Source organism: Colobus angolensis, unplaced genomic scaffold (genome assembly GCF_000951035.1).
Source record: "Colobus angolensis palliatus isolate OR3802 unplaced genomic scaffold, Cang.pa_1.0 Scaffold102, whole genome shotgun sequence".
Taxonomy (NCBI): domain Eukaryota; kingdom Metazoa; phylum Chordata; class Mammalia; order Primates; family Cercopithecidae; genus Colobus; species Colobus angolensis.
In genome coordinates this window covers 7,869,181-7,891,749 of record NW_012111142.1, presented here as the reverse complement: position 1 = coordinate 7,891,749, position 22,569 = coordinate 7,869,181, and the positions used below count along the sequence as shown (strand labels likewise).

Below are 22,569 nucleotides of genomic sequence, written 5' to 3'. Positions count from 1 at the left end.
GGGTGAACTCCCAGACCACCTCTCCTATTCACTTACATCCCCAGAACTTAGCACGATGTCTAATCATAGTGGATTTTCAATAAATAACTATGGGGTAAATTAATGCTCTCTGTTTCCTCTTGTGTGGTGGGTTTTCTTAAAGACCATGTATCTGTAGTTTGTCATTCTTTGTGTGCTGGTTCATGTGCTTCTATGGAGACAGAATTTCAGTATAGCACCTTAGTGAAGAGTACAATTCTAGAGCAGGACTGTGGGGCTCAGCATAGTGTTTTCCAGCCATCTAACCTAGAGGAAGTTATTTTTCTTTTTGATACCTCAGTTGCCCTGACTGTAAATGGAGATGATTCGGGCATGCCTTACAGAGCTCTTATGAGGGCAGCACAGTGTCTGCACAGAGGAAGCACTCCACAAATGACAGGTGTTATTTTTTTAAAGATTAGTTTTGAAGGCTTTCTTTTAATAGCGGAAAATGAGCACAGGATTGTGTTTAACATGCTGTGCCCTTCCTTCTTTCCCTTGAATGGACTTTAAAGCCATCATATTTATGAATTCCCTGGGCCGAATGTCCCCTTGAAAGAAGGTATCTGAGAGCAGGTGAAAGCTCCTGGGCCAAGTTTATTTGAGGTCATGAAATAGCACTGGACATGGTCACTACCTATTTCCTCTTGGACTCTCTCAGCCTTTGCCTTTCTGTTGGATGTCAGGCAGAGGCATGGGGGCACTAATGCAGGAATCACCATGCCTACTAAGAAAGAAGGCATTTACCTAATTGGAAAGGAACACATCCTGCCTACAGACAATAAATGGTGTGTGATGCTTCCATGAAGTGAGATGGATGGAGCTCTCTGTTGCTAACTGGCCCGTAACCACCATCATTAATCACACATGGCACGCCCATTGCCAGTAATGGACTTTACCCCGGAAAACTCCAACTCGTGGTGCCAACAGGTTAAAGGGAAGGCCTCGCCTCTTATGGAAATATGGGTCTCCCTTTGGGATTAACCCTGGAGTTTGCCACCCCTCATTCACTGAAAAGCCCTTTTAATTGATTTTTCTTCCTATTCCCTCCAATATGTCAATAACTCACTTGCCAGCCACTGCCTGGACCCAGAGACATTGCCTGAACTGTATGAATTGCTAAGAAGCTGCTAGTCTACAAGGAATTTCCCTTTTCTTCTTCTCTTAATAGACAAAAAGGTAAGTAAACTGCAACATCAGATCCTCAATTTTTGCCACAGCCCACATCTCTGCAGCCAGATCTGGGTGGGAGAATGAAACGACATCATCATCTGCAATTCGCTGAGTGCTTGCTTTGTGCTAGGTGTGGCCACATTGCCTCTCCACAATTAATCTGAATCATTCCAGGGCTCTCCATTTTTCTAGAGAAAGACACTGAGGTTCAGAGAGGTTAAGTGAATGGCTTGCCCAAGTTTGCACAGGTAAGGACAGAGGTGATAGCCAAACAAGCACGCCAGATTGCAAATCAAGTGCCCTTTCTGTGATGCTGCAGAGTGCCCTGGTCATTATCTTTTCTTCCTTGGACTGGCATCTGGAGTCTCCTCACAGCCACAAATGAATCCCTGTTTTCCTCTTAACCAGCATTAGAAAAGCAGAATGGCACCCGCTGTGCTGGAGATAACCATGAAAAGTGGACTTGCATTTTCAAATGCAGTTAAGTTCCACTGCATACTCACTAGCTAGGTCCAGTAAATACTGCTTAACTGAGTAGCTAGGCTCCGGCCCAGCTCTGGTACACTGAAATACTCAGGATGAGAGGGCTAGGCATGGTTCAGTCTATTTACTTTTCATGGGAGAACCAAGTGATTAGGTAATTTGTAATAAATTCCTCAGCTGTGCAGAATTTCTGCAGAGGCACTATTAATTTGATTAATAAGGAAGAAGCCATCTGACATTTCCTTTTGGTGGGCCGTATATTCTCATAAGCGCTGTGTGCTTTTGAACCAGGGGTGGTAGAAGAGCATTTTCAGGGTGTCCCAGGCCTGTAACAAAATTGCTCAAGCAACTAGACCGATTTCTTTTGTGCTAGGAGGTCATTTGCAATGGAAAGATTTTCCTGTTGTCACTTCTGCTATTTTGGTTGCCAGAGGCCATCTGATCTGAAAAAGGCATGGGCATATTTTTCAGTCTGGCTTACAAAATTCCCCATGAGCTGGCCTGGTCTTGTCATTCCATTCGAGTTACTAACCTTTTAGGACAGACAATTATGTGGTGTGGAGAACTGTCCTGTGTATTTTAGGATATTTTACAGCACAAACAAAACTATCTCTAGACATTTCCAAAGGTCAGCTGGGGGGCAAAATTGCCCCCAGTTGAGAACCACTGCAGTAGAGTATTGAGTTCCTTGAGGATGTGGACTCTGTATTGTTCTCAGTGTTATTCCCAGAGGCTATCACTGTGCCTGACACATAGTAGGTATTTTATGCCCTTTGAATGAATGTAGCATAGAGCCCAGGCTCATGTTCTGCTAGGCTTCCTCTACACAACACATTCTTCCTTATTGGTGCCCAGTGATTTCCTTTCTTGCCTCTGTGTCTTGACTCTTCCACCGAAACTGTTTTTCTTCCTCCATCTTCATGTATTCAGAAGGCATCTTGATGCCTTCAAGATTTTTTTCCTTCAAGGTTCTGTTCAAACACGGTCTTAACCAAAGCCATCCCTGGTCACCCAGATGGAATACCTCTCATTATCCCCTGGCCTCCCTAAGACTTGTTATCTCTGTTTCTTTTATGATATCCAACTCTTTCTGGGCAAGGTAATATAATCCAGTAGATAAGAGATCAGATTCTGAATTGGAATTACAGTTCCATCCTTTACTGCCAGTAAAACTAAGGAAAAGTGACTTATCCTTCCTCTCTGAGAGTATTTCCTCATGGGTAAAATGCAGGTAACAACAATTACCTGCAGGGATTAAATGAGATTATGTATTTAATGGCCATGGCTAAGTTCCTGGCATGTAGGAAGGAGTAGCTGTTATTATTATTCTCACTTTGGAATGGAAGTTTCCTACAGACAAAATCAAGTTAATGTTCATCCTTGTATCTCCAGTTTCAGGGTCAATGACTGATAAATAGAAGACACTCAATAACTCTATTCATGCACAAACGAAGTTGACAGTTTAAGCTGGAAAATTCTCCAGGACAGTAGAGTCACGGACTCTTTCTGTGCAAGAGGAGAAGAAGCCTACTCTGAGCTCCTCATTTTACATAAGGAAAAAATGAAGGCCAGAGGGTAAAAATGGCTTGTCCACAGCCACACAAGGTAATAGAAGTCAAAATCACGTGCCAGCTAGGCCTGCTACCCTCCTAACCACCACAGATCACACTCTTTAGAAGTCCAGTGGAGCCTCCCTCTTTCCTGTTTGCAAAGTGGTGACAAGAGAAACTTGCTTCAGCATGTGGGAAAGCTAATTAGAGCTAATTTATTACTTCTCTCTGAACTAGGATGCTGGGTAGAATCTGTTGGAGGTCTGTGCTGCAAAGAGAAATGCTCTTGATTATATTTACACATCTGATTTGAGAAGTACATGGAAACCTAATCATAACTATCATAACATGCTCACTGGCTCTCAGTATACTTATGCTGGCTGCATGAGAAGTTTTCCAAGGTGCAGCTTAGGCTACATCTCTTTCAGTGAAGTTCTTCCCAGAATATGTTCTGTGGGATTCAAACCCCTTCTGAAGCTGTCTGGAGGACTGGACAATGTATTGGAGTCAGGAAAATTGATGAGTTTTGGAAAAATACCCTCTCTGAGCCTCTGTTTCCTCCTCTGTATAATGGGGGCAATCATACCTACCTTGCAAGTTTGATGTGAGGATGAAATGTACAATACCTAAGTGGCATATGCAAGGCCAGGTACATACAGGAGGCATACATTAAATATTAGGCCCCTCAGTAAATGTTAGCCTAGACCTATGTGTATGTCTAGGTGTTTGCTGTGGAAAACTCTGGTGCTTCCTGTGAGTGCCAACACATCTTCAGTTTCATTCTAGGCTCTGCACTTGGGGCTGGATAGAGTTACGGGGCCAGCATAATGGGGAGATGGCTGGAGTACAACTGAGAAGCCATTTTATTGGAGAATGATGGAGGAAGCATTGTGATATGATGGGTGGAAAGACAATGGACTTAGGCATTACATAGACTTGTATTGGAATCTCAGCTCTAGCACTTTCCACTACAGGGTCTTGTAAAATTCGCTTAACCTCTCTGAGCTTAGTTTTCTCATCTGCAATATGGGCAGGAGTAATTAACTCACATAGCTGTTGTGAAAAATGAATTTATATTATGCATATAAGAATGCACAGTACATAGTAAGAGCAAAATAACTGAGCATGATGAGGGAGAGGCTGGTCCCAGACTCTGCTAGGCGTACAGCACATACTCAGTAAATGCGCTAAATGAGTAAATAATGTGGACAAAATTTACTATAATCTGGAATGAATGGGGAACAGAAAAAGGACACTGGACTAGGAGACAGAACCATATCAGTTTGTATCCCAATTGGACAATTAGACAAACTCACATCTTGCCAAGTCTCAATTTTCTCATCTGTAAAAGAGGGTGATCCTAATAAAGATGAAAGAGTTGACACTGGCAAAGAGAATTTATCAGTTGCAAAGCAGACTCTCATGATATTTGAAAAGCATTTAGTATAGTACCCAAAAACAGTACACCATTCAATAAATGGCTGACAAGAGCTTTAACAGACAATCATAAAGCACCTAAAAGTGCCAGCAATGGGCTTTCCTTGTGAACGAGATATACCAGGATCCCTGCCTCTTTGGAGGAGCAACAGCAATATCACCCTCCTCCCCTTCAAGACCAATGAAGGGACTGGAAAGATAAGGGTGTGTATTCTCCATCTAACATCTGATGACAGAAATGTCATCTGTGGGAAGTAGACACCTTTGTGTGTAGGGTGGTCTATGTTTTAAATGCCCTCATTTGCTCTTCATTTTAAGATTTTATTTCATCTTATAGTTTTTTATATTTTGTTTTTTGTCACTTTTCACCCTTTTTTTGTTGCCACAGCACCTGTCTGTAGAATCAGTTTTATCTCTCAAGCACTCTTCTGGTTTCTTGTGGCCTTAGAAAGCATCGACTATGCTTGGTTAGAATTTTGTAGAAAATGAGAAACAGATTCTGAGTGGAGGCCTGAGGGTTCTTCTGTGAGTAGAATATATGAATGTTGATGGGTGAAATTGCTGAGAGCTCCTTTGCCTGCATTCCACGCATTGACCCTGACCTAGATCCACAGCCCAAATTATGTCTTCTGATGTTGTGGGAATTTGCTCCCTCGTGGCCCCTGGTGAGCCACACCTCCTGCCTTTACACCTATGCTTAGTTCCTTCCACAGCCCCTGAGTCCTGGCTGGCCCTGTGGGTCTCACCAATGGAATGTGTTGGAAGAGTTGTTGTGCTAGTTCTGGGTCAAAGCCTTCAGAAGGCTTAGTGCGTCAAAAATATATTACTCATTGCTTCTCACAACATTCCCCTGAAATAGATATAGCTATCTAAGAGGTAATAATAGTTTCATGGGTATCAGGTGCTGTTTTAAATCCTTCAAGTGAATTGATTTATTTAATTATCACATCAATCATATGAGGCAAATGTTATTACTGTATTGTACCCATTTTACAAATGGGAAAACTGAAGCACAGAGAAATTATCTTTCCGAAGATCACACAGCTAGTAAGCTTAGTGCTGGGTTGTTTAAACCAGGTCATCAGATTGTAGAACCCGCAGATCAATCACTATGCTAAACTTTAGAGAGGTTAAGTGTCTTGCTCAAGGTCACATAGAAACCATGGCAAAGCTGGGATCCAAATAGGTTTTACGGACTCCACGTCTAACCCTTCTAGCTTACAAGCATCTAAAAGACAGTTTTACTCTAGGTTTGTCAATAGCTTCACCTAAACACAAAGACAACTTCTATAAAAAAATGAAAATATGCAGCTTGCAACCAGTGGCCATTTTTATCAGAATTTTATAGAATCCTTCTGTGGTTTCCTTTTCCATATTCAGAAACGGAATTACATAACTTAGGTTATGTATGGGTATGTGTGTATAAAAGTATGTACACTATAGGAGTGACAGCTCTCCTAGATTACTTCCTTTCTCTGTGCTCAAGGTATAAGTTCATTTGTTCATTCAATAGACACCAAAGTGTAGGGTGTCCAGTCAGACTCTGCTATTTAGGGGACTGTGACTTGGAGCGGGTATTGCATAGTTTCTAAGCCTTGGCTTCCTCATCTGTAAAATGGAGTTAACAATAGTATATATCATAATCTATATCAAAAGATTCTTATGATAAAATGAAATAAATGAAATGCTTATCAGAATACCAGATGCAGATGGCAATCAAACACTTTAAAAGTTATTATTATTAATAGTTAAATAATATAAGTCTAGCACTCCTATGATCTGAATGTATATGTTTCCCCAAAACTCATATGTTAAAACCTAATTTCCAATGTGATGGTATTAAGAGGCAGGGACTTTGGGACATATTTAGCTCATGGGAGTGGAGCCCTTATGAATAGAATTAGTGCCCTTATAAGAAGAGGCCCCAAAGAGACCCCTCATCCCTTCTCCCATGTGAAGACACAGTGAGAGGTATATCTATGAACCAGGAAGTAGACACTCATCAGACACCAAATCTGCTGAAGCCTTGATCTTGGAATTCCCAGCCTTTAGAACTGTGAGAAATAAATTTCTGTTGTTTATAAGCTATTAAGTTTTGGTATTTTGTTACAGCAACTCAAATGGACTAAGATAGCTACCTACGGGTCACTGTGCGCGGTTCTCTGAATGCAGAAAGAAATAGGGCCCATTCCTCATCTTCAAGGGGTCCATAGTCCCCATTGGGAGAACAACATGTAACAGACAGCTGGCCTTGGGTTTGGAGGTGGTGCTGTACCAGAGGGGTATGGTCAGCGTTGTGGAGCCCAAAGGAAGGACTGATTAACTCCTCACTGATGGGAATGTGAATAAGAAGATGATTTTGGATGTTCCACAGAGAAGGCATGTTTAAACTTGGACTTGATGTTTGGAAAGGGTTTGGAAAAGAAGAAATGTGAAATGAGAAGTATGAAAAGGGAACTTGAAGTAGAGAAAAAGGCTGAGCCAAAGCAGGATGGAGCGACTGGGCCAGGATAGTTTCCAATGAGTAAACACTTTCTGGAAGACTAGGTCTGGAGTGGATGGTTAGAGAACAGGTGGCAAGAACTGAGCCCCTTGTTCTGACTTATGTGTATTAGGACTCTAGAGTGTTCAGTCTCCAGATGGAGACCGTAGAGGAATCTGAGATAAGTTTCCTAAGTGAAGGAATCTAAGGCCAGATCATGAAGGGTCTTAGGTGTCAAGCTAAGGAGGTTAACTTGATCATATGAACAGGCAGGAGGAATTGACTGAAAAAATCCCTAATATCTATTAATCAACTGATAGACAAACATAGAGATATATAAATATTACTGATATCAATATTTACATGCATAAAGCTATCTCTATATTTTATTGTCTTGTTATTTTTTAAAAAATGAGTAGGGTGAGAGCAGGGTCTGCTTGCTCCTTATTCATCACCACAGCCACAGCACTTAGCATGGTAACACTGAAAGAACTTGAAAAAACTTTGTACTGGAGTAGATGAATGAATAAGCTATAATCACTATCATTTGATGTTTGCTGAATGAACCAATGAATTTACATCTTGAATGTAGAGGAAGCCAAGTAGTTTCACAAAGCAGGTGGCATTTAATCTTGGCATTGTAGATGGGTACAATTTAGCCTTGTAGAAGTGAGCAATTTCTGACGGTGGGACCACACGTACAGAAAACAATATCACTGCCCAATGTACAGGAAACGGTTGAAGAGCATAAATTCTGGAGCCAGAGTTCAAGTTCTAGCTCTGCCATTTAATAGCTGGGGCTCTACAGCATGTTTCTTAGCCCTCTGTGCCTCAGTTTCCTCATCTGTACAATAGGGACAGTAAGAGTACTCACCTTATAGGATTATTGTGTCGATGTAAAGTTCTTATCACAATAATACTATTTATGCACAGATATTGTATAGAAATACTGTATATAATATTACTTACTGTTATTAACAGTATTATTGCTGGACTCTGAATGCCATCGGCAGACTGAACACTCTAGACTCCTATCACACATAAATCAGTTATTTCTTCATATATCTGAACAGTCTATATGAGTCTCTTTGACACAAGTCTCTCTGGTGCAGATGAAGACCAGAAAGCTTGGGGGTCACTTCTGAAGAGAAGAGTGAATGAGTAAACAAAGGTGGATGAGGCAAACAAAGAACATACTGAATGTCAGGATTCAGATTGGACTGCTGAATGATATTAATAAGCAGAGAGATCTGGAGAAACCATGTCAAAGCTTTCCAAGAGAGACTGGGAACAATACCTGGGGAGCACCAAAAGGAGAGATGATAAAGAAGGGATGACAAGTCCCTGCAGGCCTGGACCAAGTGCAACACAGAACAAGCAACAAGACCAGAAGAAAGCAGTGGTTCTTGTTAAGTTTCTTTGCGAGGCTTTAAATCAGCAGTGGCTTCCTGGCGGGATGAGGCAGGGCTCCAACCATTGCAGGTTACCCAGAAGCCACCAGAGAAAAATGGAGAAGGAAAGCCTTGAAGAATGAGCATCATCCCTGATGTGATGCAGTTGCCATAGAGACCACTCTAGACGGTAGCCAGGAAGGGCAGTGCCTGTCCTCAGAGCAGTTAACAAGCTATTAGACCAAACATGAAGGTGCCAGCAGGTGAGTAGAATGAAGCCGCTACATCACAGCTGTCTGTTTGCTAAGATCAAACAGAGGAAGAAACAGCCATAAATCAGCCAGGCCACTGCAGCCATTGAGTCAAGTTCAGGGGAGCATGACAAGATTTCTAACCTGTGAGTCAAAGCCCCGGGACCACGTCCCAGAGGTAGATGCTCGGAAGAGTGATGGTCACGTTTTCCCAGACTGGCTTGGGGGTTCAAACAAGGTTAAAACAGAACAAAACTGCACCACTAGCAAACACACAGACAGTAACTAAGAATGTGGGAAATAGGAGCTGAGGAGAGTGCAGGAAGGCAATAAATACAAGAAGATTTCCCGACGTGATCCCAACATTCAGACAAAACTGAAGACAGCAGGGCTTTGTAGCACGCAGGATAAATGCTTCTAGAAACATTCACCGCTTAGTTTAAGGTGTTGAACCCGGATTTGAAACTTTCTCAGAGCAAGTGCTTTGGTTCTACTGGACTGCCTCTTCAGGAAAATTGTCCAGAGAGGGTAAGTTCAACTACCTACTGAATCTCCACACTAAGCACTGAAGATAATCCCTCCAGATGAGTCATTATTGTGTGGTTATGCCTGCTTTCTGAAGTGGTGCAAGGCCCCTTGGGTCCACTCTGCCATCTACAAGTATGTCTATTTGCACAGGTAGACAGTGACTTAACACCCAAGTTCCTTATGTCTGGTTCTGGACTACCTGGAGCCCTACCACCTGCCTCTCCTCACACCTGAGCTATATTTAAAACATCACACCTTGCCGTCTTTGAACATGCTATTATAGCTCTTTTTCAGCTTAGTCAATTTCTACCTTGCTCTACGACTCAGCTCAAGGGCCATCTCATGCTTTCATTCATCGACTCATTCATTCTTTCAACAAGAACTAAATGCTTCCCAAGTACCTGATACCTTCTGGGAGTCCTTCCTCTGTGCTTCTATATACCTACACTTCCTGCTAACCAAACATGCTGCTCTGGGCCAGGATTGTTTATTAATGTGTGTCTAGCTCATTGGATTTTAGATTCCTTGAGGGCAGATTGTGTCTTGCTCACAGACTAGCATAGCTTTTAGAATTAAGCACATAGCAGGTACCCAATAAATAATTATTAAAGGATGAATAAAAGAATAAATGAATGAACTGCATTTCAAATTCTATCCAGGTTGCCGTATTCTGAAGGGAATTCTCCAAGCCATCAAGTTGGCCTGGGATGAAATGTTCTCATGTGCATTACTTAATAAAAAGAGCTCTGGGTCAAATGAAAAATTTAAAGTCAATATGAAATTGATCCTCATCAGCACTTTCTCCTCCGAACATACAGACAAAAGGACATTTCTGAAACATATATATTAGTGTTGCATTTTCTGCTCCACAGACTCAGCGATCGTTGTCACTGCTAAGTCCAGCTCTCATTAATTTATGGGGCATCCAGCATAATCAGCAACAGGCTTCTTGGCAGCATGAATCAGTGACCAGCCTAGAATTTGGGAGAGTCTCTAAGCTGGAAACAGAACAGTTTTCTTTCACGCTCTTTTTTGTTAGAAGTCACTGAGCACTATTTAAACCAAGGTCAAGACCTTGAGGCTGAATGTTCAAGGACCTGCCAAGATCATCAGCCAACCTGTCCTCTTCAGCTGTGCAGGGAAAGAGGATATAAGCAACCATAATAATACATCTGGAGAGTACCTTCTTAGGAACTCCTGTCGCACCTTTACTCAGTTTAGTAGCCATATAAATAAAGACGTCCCCAGAAGGAGAGAAAAAAGGAGGCAGCAGAGGAGAAAAACAAAATTCTTACTTGAAGAAACACGATGCAATGAAAGAGCCAGATGTACCAGGTGTGACAATCTTGTGCACAGTACCTGGCACACATATGTATTCATCACTTAAGGTGATTGTTGTGATGATCTGCTGAGGCTGGCTTCAGACAGAACTGGGGAAATGATTCAGGACCTCATGTTGAAGCAGCAGGGTGTGAAGTCACAGCGTCTTGGGCTGCATTTCCTTTTTCCTGATTCTGTAGCATTGCGCAGTGTCACAGCCTGAGTGCTCTCTCACCCAGATACATGTGATAGTACCCTATAATCCTTTTGCCTTCTATTATTTTGCTTGGATATTTGTCTTAGAACATACAGTTTAGGATTTTTCACCTTTCTCCTACTTGACATGCAGGCTGGACATAGAGTGGGCCTTGATTGCTTAGAAGCCAAACTCAACTCACCAAGAAAAGAAGACAGGAGAAACTTCTCAAGAGGAATATCTCCAAATTGCAGGTGAAGGTCACAGGGAAGAAATGCCTCTGGGCTAAAACTTCAGGTGGTGCTAGTAATGGTACTATGGGGATAGGGATAGGGATGGGAAATGAAGCATGGAGAGGATTATGAAAAGTTGCAGTGAGGAAGGGGCTTTATCCCAAAGGGCACCCCTTCGAGCTTGGTGGGAAGGGTCTAGGTGTGTGTGTGTGTATGCATGTGTAAATATGTATATATAGATATATGTAGATACATGTTAAATACTTGAAAATATGATTACATTTAGTGTCACAGTGATACAATAAGGAAGGTATTATTTCTTTTACAAATGAGGTTCAGAGTGGTAAAGACACATGCCCAAAGCCACAGAGTTGGTTATTAGAAGAGCCAGGACTTGAACCCATTGCCCCAGGTTTGAATTATTTAATCAGTTCAGTTGCCTAGTTTTGAAAGCCAACTAAAGATTTGTACCTTCTGTCCCACCTAAGGGAATTATTGTGGGGCCCCTGAGTTTGCATAAGTCTTGACCATTATGATACACTCTGTTCTCCACCCTGCAGCTCCCTCTCTGGATCTGACACAATTCGAAGACATTCCCACACACACCCTTTGGCTGTTCCCACCTGAAGCACTTGGGATAATTCTCTTCATCCTGAGTCAGTCCTAGTCCAAAGTCATTCTTCATTCTGCTTCACTTTTTGAAAATCCCAATTGATTTATTTTTTATAGTTACAAAAGCTATGCATACTCATCATTGCACCAGATTTAGAAGAAAAAAATATAAAGAGAAAAATAAAAGCCCTTATTATACTGCTATGTAGAGAGGTTTCCTCTTAATACCTTAATGCACTGTCTTTAGTCTTTTCAGGTGTCTATAATTACACACCTAAACATGTTTGGAACAAAATTGGAATCCTGTTGTATATATAGGTCTGAGGCCTATCTTTATGTCCATATGTCAATAACATGAAAAATTCTTTAGAAATATGTTTTATTTAATGACTGCATTATTTAAGTGTGAAGAACTTCAGTAAAATCTTCTTATTTTTGGAAATTTTGGTTGTTTGCCTTTTGTCAACATTACAAGTAATGTGGAAATAAATTTTTTGTTCGCAAATTTTTGTTATTTATATTTTTAGGATCAAATACCATAAGAGGAATTCTGGACTGAAGAGTTATGAAGTCACTTCAGACACTTCCAGATAATTTGTGTTAATTAAATTCTCAGCAGTTGAGTTCCATTCTGCACTGGAAGAGCATTTTTCCTGGAAAGGTTCCTCAAAATGGTAATAAAGGGCAATTCTTTTAGATGATCTTGCATTTATTTGAATGGGAACTGAGTTTAATGAAACATGTTAGGAAAAGACTATGTCTGTTTCACTTTTTTTACAATATTTTTGATGGACACAATAATTGTATATATTTATGGGGTACAGAGTGATATTTTGATACATGCATACAATGTATAATGATCAAGTCAGGGTATTTAGTATATTTCTTACCTCAAACATTTATTATTAATTTGTGTTGGGAATGTTCAAAATCCTTTCTACTTGAAATTATGCAATAAAATATTATCTATAGCTACCCTACAGTGCTGTAGAACACTAGAACTTTTTTTCCTATCTAGCTGTAATTTAACCAAATTCAGTTAATTGTATCCATTAACCAAATTCACTATTCCCTCCTCCCTCCATCCTTCCCTGCCTCTAGTAACCAAAGTTCTACTCCCTACTTCTATAAAATAAGCTTTTTTAGCCCCCACATACAAGTGAGAACATGTGATGTTTGTCTTCCTGTGCCTGGATTATTTCATTTAATATAATGTCCTCCAGGCTTATTCATTTTCCTGTGAATGACAGGATTTTGTTCTTTTTTATGGTGGAATATTATTCCATTTTATATCTATATCTCATTTTTTTATCCATTCATCTGTTGATGAACACTTAACGTTGATTCTGTCTTGGCTATAGTGAACAGTGCTACAATAAACATGGGAGTGCAGACATCTCTTTATCTATGTCATTTTTGTCCTGGGCACATAGCTAAGCTACATTTACATTCCCCTAACAATTAAATTGGGCCATATAACTGAATTCTGGCCAACGGAATATGGGTGGAAGGGCTGTCTGCCATTTCCAGAAATGGTCCCTGAACATCTCCCAAGTATGATCTTCCTCTCTCTTTCCCCATCTTCAGAGACCTTAGAGGCCACATGTTGAAGATGATGGTGACACAGATAAGATGAGAAAACCTAGCTTTCTGAACGGTTGTATTAAGTATCATAATGAACTTTTTAAAATTATGTTGTTGGTTAAGGCAGCTAGCACTACTCATCCTAACGAATACAGTGAGTGTCTGATTTACTCAATGGTCCCCAAACTAAGAAGCCTCAGATGGCACTGTGTGTATCTAGCCATTAATCTGCTGTTGGCCAGCATGCCCTTTCACAGAGGCCTGTGGGGATCTGTAGCTCCTAAAAATCAAGCCTAGTTTTCAGCACACAGTAGGGTTTATGTGGGTGTGGGCTTATGTGTATTTATGGAATGAATGAAACCTTACAAGAGCCCAGTGACTCCACCTGGCTGACACCTAAGCAAGATTCACTCTGCTATTTGAAGAGGATCATCCATTGGCCTCTGTCCCCTGCTGCAGTTAAGAGCTTCATGCCCAGAACAAGCCCATTGCAACTATATAAGGCAGCTGTACACTGCTTCCCCATCACAGAAGCCCAAATGCAGGGAACAGCCCTTGCGAACAGAGGCTGTTGAGCAGAGGAAAGTGGAGTTTCCCAACACAGTCATTTTTCTTCTCCTGCTGACGCTAATTACAGTTTGCTAAATGTAAACTGGTGAAACATCTCGCCCACCCAACAGTTCCAGAAATGGGCCTGTTGTCTTCATAGTAACTGAGGAAGAGAAAGCTGTTCTTCCTTCTAAGTCTTTTGTCTGTTTCCCCCACCTAGTACATTTGGCAAACACAGCGAGGTATGCTCATAGAAGAGGTGAGTTTGGAACTGCAAATATTCCGAGCCCCAGGACCTCTCTTTTGGTTGCCTGCTCTGCTACAAAGCTGGAGGTCTAAAGTGGAGGCATGCACAAGACACCGTTTGGCTGGTAGGGGGTCTAATTACATGTGTGTGCAGCCCTATGAGGCAGTCTGGGAATGCAATTATACAACTAATTATATTGAAACAACAAACTTGAGCTTCCATGAAGGGCCCCCACCCATAGAACCATCATGTTATCATTTTCATACACAGCCATTCTTTTCTTCTGTTCTAGCTTCACTCGTTGACTCTTCTCCCCCTACTAAAATCCTCATCCTTTCAAGAAACCATCAAGAGTCACCTCCTCAGTGAAGCCTTCCATGGTTTCATACCACCCATCCCTATCTGAATGAATGTATCTTTGTTCTCTGTTATCCCAGTATTTTGCCTGGGCTTCTGTCACACTGCTTTCAATGTCTACACCTCAGTTATCTAATCGAAAAACAAGAGTTATCAGTCTCTAAAGTCCTTGCAAGCTTGAAAACTTTATTTTTTTTGCCAATTATAACTGGACAAAGCTGAAAAACTTATTATATATGGATACTTACAAAGCACCATATAACTCTTTCAGATATTTTAAAAGAATGGTGTTTGCAAAAGACTTCAAATCAATGTATTAAATTGAAATCCAGTATCAAAACAGTCGTTAAAGTGCTCTTTTGAAATTTTATACATTTGATATCAATAAAATTTCAAAACATAAACACCTCTTCATTTTACTTGTTGAATTCTTAGGAATAATAACTAAATGGTTTTAAAGTATTAGCAGAAAGATGGTGGCTTTGGAATAAGAAGAATGGAGTTGGAGCACGGGGTATGATTTATCATGTCTTTGTACCTCAGTTTCCCCACCTGTAAAATGGCAGTAGTACTGACTTCACTAAGCTGTTGAGTAGATTAGACTGTGCACATGAATGCACTTTATAAACAACAAAACACAGTGTTTGTATTAGTTATAGTAATCAAAAGTCCCAAGTGAGTCTCTCCCTACCCTAAGGAACATGACCACTACTGCTGAGTTAGACATCTCAGATTCCCAGAATCAGGCACAACAATATTCACTGTCTCTCTGTCTATAGAGTAATGATCGTTCAATAAAAATCTCCAGAGACTTTGATGCTAACAGTCATAATAACTTTAGCAACTCTTTAGTGGGCACCTACCTTCTGCTAAGCATTTGCTAGGCATTTGCCACATAAACAGAAGGAAAGAATTAGCCGGGCATAGGGTCAAGTCCCAGATTTGCAAATAAATATTTACGTGATCTTGAGAGAATTCCTTCACTTTTGGAATCTTAGTTTCCTTATCTATAAATCAGATATGCCAGTACCTATTATAAAGGATTGTTTAGAAAATTAAAATGTGGAAGCCCACTGAAAGCATGCAGACACAATGCATGACATAGTAGGCACTCAACAAATACTAGCCCCTTTCCCTTTGAGCACCAAGATTCTAGGATTCCACAGTATAAAGCATTCATATAAACAGACGTGTGGGGGATGATGGGTGGTTTCTAGCAGGGTGATGTCAGGGAAAGATTTAACCAGAATCTCCATTGCAATATCACATCGGGCCCCTGCATGCGTCTTTCACCCACTGTGCTCATCACCACAATATTTTACAGTGAACATTTAATTTGTTCTATAAAAGGAAAGATTATTCTCAATGATGCATGTGATAAATATGCTGGCTTTAAACCTTTTAGAAATATTAAAGGTTTTACAGCTCAGTGTTTGACAGGCTTGATTAATCCCTTCCCCACAGAAATATTCAGGAAGATAGCTGTGGTTGGGTTTTAAAGCTCCAAGAGCGTTCTTTGATAAAGGTAAAGAAAACATAAAGAACCTTTAAAAAGAGAGATTCCTGTGCCACACAGAACAGACAAAGAATAGGAAGACGCAGAATGCTGCACAGTGTGATAGGGAGTTGGAAGTCAGTGTGGGGGTGGGGTGAGGGGAAACAGTGCTTTAAAACCTCTCTCCTTTAGAGGAGTTTTTAAATGAAAGGCACACGTGCAGCCTGTCCACAGGACATTAGTCTAAGGGTTTTCCTCTCTGCTGGATTCCAAAATGGACGATGTGGGAGGGGGCACAGGGCAGACCAACGACAGTACGAACTTCAGAGAGGAATGAAATGGAATGTACCATGGCCCCTTCTCAGAGTCCTAAACCATGGAACAGCCTCCTACGTGCTTGCTCAGTCACCAGAGCTATTTCTTGCACAGACCTCTTCAATTCTGCCACCACTGGAGTTTGAGCTCCTCTAAAGAAAAGGAAGTATGTTTTGGCTAATTTTTCCCCTCAGCATCTAGCCTAGCTTTTGTACATAATAGGCGCCTCATAGGTGTTAAGCAGACAGAGTTGGCCTTTAATAAACCCTCTATGAAATTGTCTAATAACACAAGTAGTGAAAAAACTCCTACTTAAGAATGATGCTTACAAAATTACTAACAGATTCTACCTCCCTTCACACCATGAAACAAAATGAAACAGAGACAAAACCATAGAGACTTACTAATAAAACCTTGCTCAGCAAACACCTATTGAGTGCTATTACTAACCTAGGTAAGCTGGACGTGGTTTCCAGCCTCATCGCCTGGTGAAAGAAACCTGTCAGCATTGTGGTAACTACTCTAATGGAAGCATATTTGGAAAACCATGTAAGACAAAGGAAGGTACACCAAACCCAGTTTTTTTGTCCATGGGAGATGTTAGAAAAAGCTTTGAGAATGAATGCCAGCCACTGAAGCCGAATGTTCAAGGACAATGCAAAGAGAGATTAAGGAAGGAGGTACACTGTATCATGCATACAGTTTTGATCTGTGAACTTCCATTGCAACTCCAAATAGAACACTTGCTCTGTTAATCAACCTCCCTCACAGAATCTCAGAGTGTCAGCCCACTCTGCTCTGAGGTTTTCTCTGATATCCAGGTCAATCTCTAATACCAACCCCTCTCCTATTTTTATGGAAGCATTTCCCAACAAGAACCACCAACATATGTGCCACAAGATATTATGGGGGCAAAGGTGTAATTCAATTACGTGACTTAATCAATTCAAATGGCTAATGTACAAGAATCTCAGGATGTCATCCAGCTTTCAACTGAGGGCGAATAATTGTTCCATAATTTCTTAATTCTCCCACAAGACAGTTTAAATTAAAGGATGTCAATTTGCAAAGCCAGACAGCATTGTATTCTTAAATTGGGCCTGAAATAGCCACACGATGAAGGGTAATAAGGCAGAGAGCACAGCCCAGAGTGCCTGGTGCTGTGCAAAATTGTTTAATACGGTCAGACCCTTTAATCTTCATATCTATTGATGCAGAAAGCAGCATATTTCTGTCACTTATGATAAGAAACATTACTTTTTAAATTCCTTGGTGAGGCCTGCAGGTCTTAGGCAGCCAAGATAGCAGGACTCTCTATTTCTGTTTCTGTGAACATTTCTTTTTTCCCTTAAATTGGTTTTATTCTAATCCATTTAGTCTCCAATCTAAGTCAGAGACAAGTAACCCTGAATGGAACCACACAGGAGGGAGACAAAGGCATGCACCTTTCAGTTCTCAGATTCTGCTGGCTACCACCTCATTGAGTAAGTCAGTGATTAAACAAATAATGAACCTTGGGGTATTAACTACAGGAGAGGCAGTTCCAGAAAGGAAGAGTGTTGGAGCCACTTTTGAAAGAAACAAAATCACGCTCAAATGTGGAGGAGATGGTATTGGGAGGGGATGATTGGAACTGTTTTCATGAAGTAGCTAAGCATTTTACTCACCAGTGTCCTAGAAAACAGTTCAGTCAATGTGTCCAGGCTAGGTGGGGGCAATCCTGGGGAAAGGAGGAGCCCAGGGTCTGGATTGAAGAAGCTGGATGATGTCTTCCCAAGACTGCCAGGGCCACAAGTCAGGAATCGTCATGGAGAGAAGCCAAGGAAATAGCTGCAATGAAAAAGTGATGTCAATTTTGAAGGCAAACCAAAGGAGAAACAGGATAAAGTACAATGGTCATCACAATGGGGTTTGAAGTGAATGGTTCAGGATGAAGCGTATGATTTGAAAGTGTGCATGGTACACGTAGGGTAGGTGGTCATGGGGCACAGAGAGCCACAGGATGTGTGCTGGGCTAAACAAAAGGGAACTTGTCAGGGTCTCTGAGCCTAGCACTGTGCTAGGTTATGGGAAGGACATGAATAAAAGCAAACATGCTCATTCATCTTTATGTTAAAATGTTGGACTAGGTTATACGTACACAGTCTAAAATTCAAAAGGTATAAATTGTATATTTTTCACTTGGATGAATCTATCTGTAGGATAAATACCTTAAAGCAGAATTATTGGATAAAGAAAATGTGTATTTTAAATTTTGATAGATATTGTCAAATTACCATTCACAAAGTTTGTACAATTTTACATGCTCTTCAGCAAATGTATGAAGGAATGCCTTTTCCATATCCTCACTGCTATAGTTTGGATGTTTGTCCCCCAAACCTCATGTTGAAATTTGATACCCGGTGTTGGAGGTGAGGCCTAATGGAGGCTGGAGGTTTGGGTCACGTGGTAGATCCCTCATGAAGAGCATGGTGCCATCCTCACAGTAATGAGTGAGTTCCTGCTCTGTTAGTTCCTATGAGAGCTGGTTGTTCAAAGGAGCGTGGCACCTCCCTCCCCTCTATCTCTTGTTTCCTCTCTAGCTGTGTGATCTTTGCACATGCAGGCTCCCTTTCCCCTTCCACCATGAGGGGAAGCAGTCAGAGTCCCTCCTCAGAAGCAGATGTTGGCACCACGCCCTCTGTATAGCCTGCAGAACTGTGAGTCAAATAAACCTCTTCTCTTTATAAATTACCCAGTCTCAGACATGCCTTTATAGAAACACAAACAAATCAAGGACAGAGCTAATCACAGATCTTCATCTCAATAGATGTTAGATTATAAGCCACAATGATGCTAATATTAAATGAATTATCATAGCATTTTAATCACAGTTTTTAGTTTTTATATGTACTAATCCACTTATTCATAACAGCAAACCAATAATGTAGGTACTATTATAACTGTCATTAAACAGATAAAGAAATAGAAGTACAGAGAATGTAGAAAGGTTGCTTATGACCACAGCTATGAAGGGCAGAGCCAGGAATCTAGCCCTGGCACCTGCCGTCCTTCAAAGTTCATACTCTTAACTGTTAGGTCTCATTTCGGGCAATGGCTTATTATTGATGGTATATGTTATAACAGATATACACAAACAGGAAACCTGAGGGGTATATGTGTGTACAGGAAATCAAACAGAGAGACCAGTTCTTTCTATTTTAATGAAAGCAGACACAGGCTATTAACTGGGGAAATGTTGGGCTATAGTGATTGATAAGCAGAACCCTAAGAAGAAAACATTAACAAAGTATGTTCTTACTTTTTTTCTACCCCTTTCACTAGAAAAATTATTCTGTAAATATGGATGATGTGTTAGAAAGATCAGAGCTGCAAAATGGAAGTATGGTGTGGTCAAAAGCACACGGCACTTTAACACAGGTCTGAGTTCAAGTCCAAGTTTAACTACTCTTGCTGGGTGACCTGAGAAATATCACATCAATTATCTGAGCCTCATTTTCTTCAAAAGAAAAAAATGAGTCTATAATCCCAGGAAAACGTTATGATGACTAAAACCAAAATATAAACAGTACCAATCACTCAACAAATATAATTAATTATAAGCAATTTCTACCCTCCTATTTAATCTTACTCTTTCTGCTTCTCTTTAAAGCCCTCTGCTTTCATCAAATTAGTTTATTTACTGTTCTTAAACATAATGGAATCTTCCAGTCAGCTTTCATCTCTGCATTCTGCTTTCTCTTGCTGAAATAATCGATTAAGGAGTCCAGGTCTACATCAAATGCCACCAACTCCAAATTTCTCAGTGGTATCATCTCAGCTCACTGCAACCTCCACCTCCCAGGTTCAAGCAATTCTCCTGCCTCAGCCTCTGGAGTACCTGGGATTACAGGTGCACGCCACCACGCCCAGCTAATTTTTGTGTTTTTAGTAGAGACTGGGTTTCGCCATGTTGGCTGGTCTCAAACTCCTGACCTTGTGATCCACCTGCCTCAGCTTCCCAAAGTGCTGGGGTTACAGGCGTGAGCCACTGCACCTGGCATATTCTACTACCCTTAACACATTAATCATCATAACCCCAGCAGTTAACAAATTATTTGCCATGTACCAGGCACTGTTCTAAGCCCTTCGTATACTTCATATCTCATTTAACATTTCATATCTCATTTAACACTCTCTGTAAGTCATAGCTGCTGCTGTTATCCCCTCTTAGACACTGTCATGAATGGCAGCCACTATTTGCATGTCTTCTCTGCACAGCTGGAGTAAGGGATCTAAAGAGCAAAGATGCCATATTACACTGAAATATTAGTGTAATATTTAAACTTGTAGACTTTGGACTTAAAGAACCTGAGTTCTAGTCTTTTTCTTGATCCTATCAGCTGTGTGACATTTGGCAAGTTACTGAATCTCTCCAGGCATGTATTTTAATTTGTAAAAAGGAGTGCTGATAATACCTACTTCAAAGTGTCATAGTGAGGCTTGAGTTTGCAGATGTCAGAATTTGAAACAGTAGTTGACAAATGGTAAGTTTAGAAAATGTCAGCTTTTATTACTTAAAAACATACAGAAGGTTTTCAATAGGTGTTCATCACTACTTTGTTTTCTTTTTTTTTTTAATCACTACCTTGCATACGCTGTTCCCTCTTCCTTTACTGCTTCCTCCCACCCTCACAAATCATTCTACTGCCAACTTGAAGAACTCAGGGTCTGGGACTTCAAGATCAGCTCCAGTATCTGCCAAACCTTCTTTGGTAGTCTTCTTTCCAGGAAAAGCTTCTTCCATTGCACCCTCTATTACCCTTTATACCCAGATTTTTTGTACCACTCATCTCATTGAGCCTATGCTGCAATTCCTTATGGCAATTCCTGCTCAGAACTCTGGGCTCCCTGAACGTGGGGACTATGTCTTAATCCCTAATACTCAGCACACTACTGAAATAAGCCAGGTACTCACTAAGTGTCTATTAAATGAATAAACTGATGAATTAAACATAAATACCCAAATGATAACAGAAGTCACCAATTCTTAACTCACTACTGTATAATTTACTGAAAAGTCATTCAATATGCCAGTCAATTCATAGAAAAGACACTGTGCTAAAACTAAATGTTTTATAAAAATAGACAGGAGAGTTATGTAAGGAAGTAGTTGCATTCCTATCAGTCACATATTCACTTACCATACTGGCAAGCTATTGATGCTTTAGTGATCGACATTGCAAAATGATAGAATCACCAGTAATCTATAAACTCAAGACATTAACAGACTCTGTTTGCTGCTCAGATACAAGCAGAGCATTATGGAGAGAAGATAATAATTAACTCGTAAGGAGAGGGGCAAGTAAACATTCTATTAAAAGGAGAAAAATCCCAAATGAATATAATCTCCTTCCATTACATTATAAGCATTAAAATTAATGGTGTTGGTTTTTCTGTGGTTTGGATAGTCATTGTATTTAACAAGCTGAAGTTAACTTCATAGGAAAAAAAATAAATTAAATGCGCGGGTGTCTCAGGAAACTTCATTTTCTGAGTGAATAGCCAAGTTGATGCACATCACCAGAATGTCTGACAATCAGTTTTCCATACTGGTGTGTTCTAAATAGGAAAAGAAACCAACTCTTCATTTAAATTATATTGCAAATCACTTCTTGCCTGCTGAATGGCATTCAGCTGCAGTAGGTGGCTTTCACCGTAGGGCCCCGACCACGACATTGGATGATTAATGCTAATTTGAAATGTTTACTTTGAGGGGGGGATGGGCACACTATCTTGGTTCATATGAGGCTGAGGAAATTTTATGGTGGGTGACTGACTCAAAGGCCAACAGCATATTTGCCATCAGATAAAAATGCACATTCACAAACATACCGAGACAAGTCAATTATTCCCCGATTCACCATTCCCTGGGTCCCTTTGTGTAAAGAAACCTATTTATACTCCCCATCAGATGGATATACAGAATCATAGTAAACAAGCCCTCGATTCCACTATTCTATATTGTATTTCCCAGGGCACCTACCATTGTGGAAGTCATTAGTTTTGGTCTTTTTGTTCCCAATTTATCAAAACAGACATTTTGCTAGTGACTTCGGTTTTACTGCTAGACACCAAATGGTTAGAAGACACAATTTTTGGCCAATTGAAAAAAGAAACAAAATGTACTTTGCAATCTTTTGGTGAGGATGACTAAGAATTTGTTCTTCTCTACCTTGATGACTAATTGATAGATAAATATAAAATCAGTGCTCAAAAGCTTATTATTCTTTCTCCCTTTCTTACTTTAATTGTTCAAAGAAACAAGCCTGTCCTGGTGTTTTATCACCAATAGAATAGACTTAAATC

General features: G+C 40.5%; 1 protein-coding gene across 2 annotated transcripts in view; it reads right to left on the bottom strand.

The window, feature by feature from the left end:
* DAB1 (Dab, reelin signal transducer, homolog 1 (Drosophila)) overlaps window positions 1-22,569 on the bottom strand; it is a 1,258,753-nt gene that overhangs the window by 875,702 nt on the left and 360,482 nt on the right. For both annotated transcript variants that reach the window (XM_011941355.1, XM_011941364.1), the window contains exon 2: window positions 17,889-18,051. The gene's annotated coding sequence lies outside the window, so the exon portion shown is untranslated. The remainder of the gene's footprint in view (window positions 1-17,888; window positions 18,052-22,569) is intronic.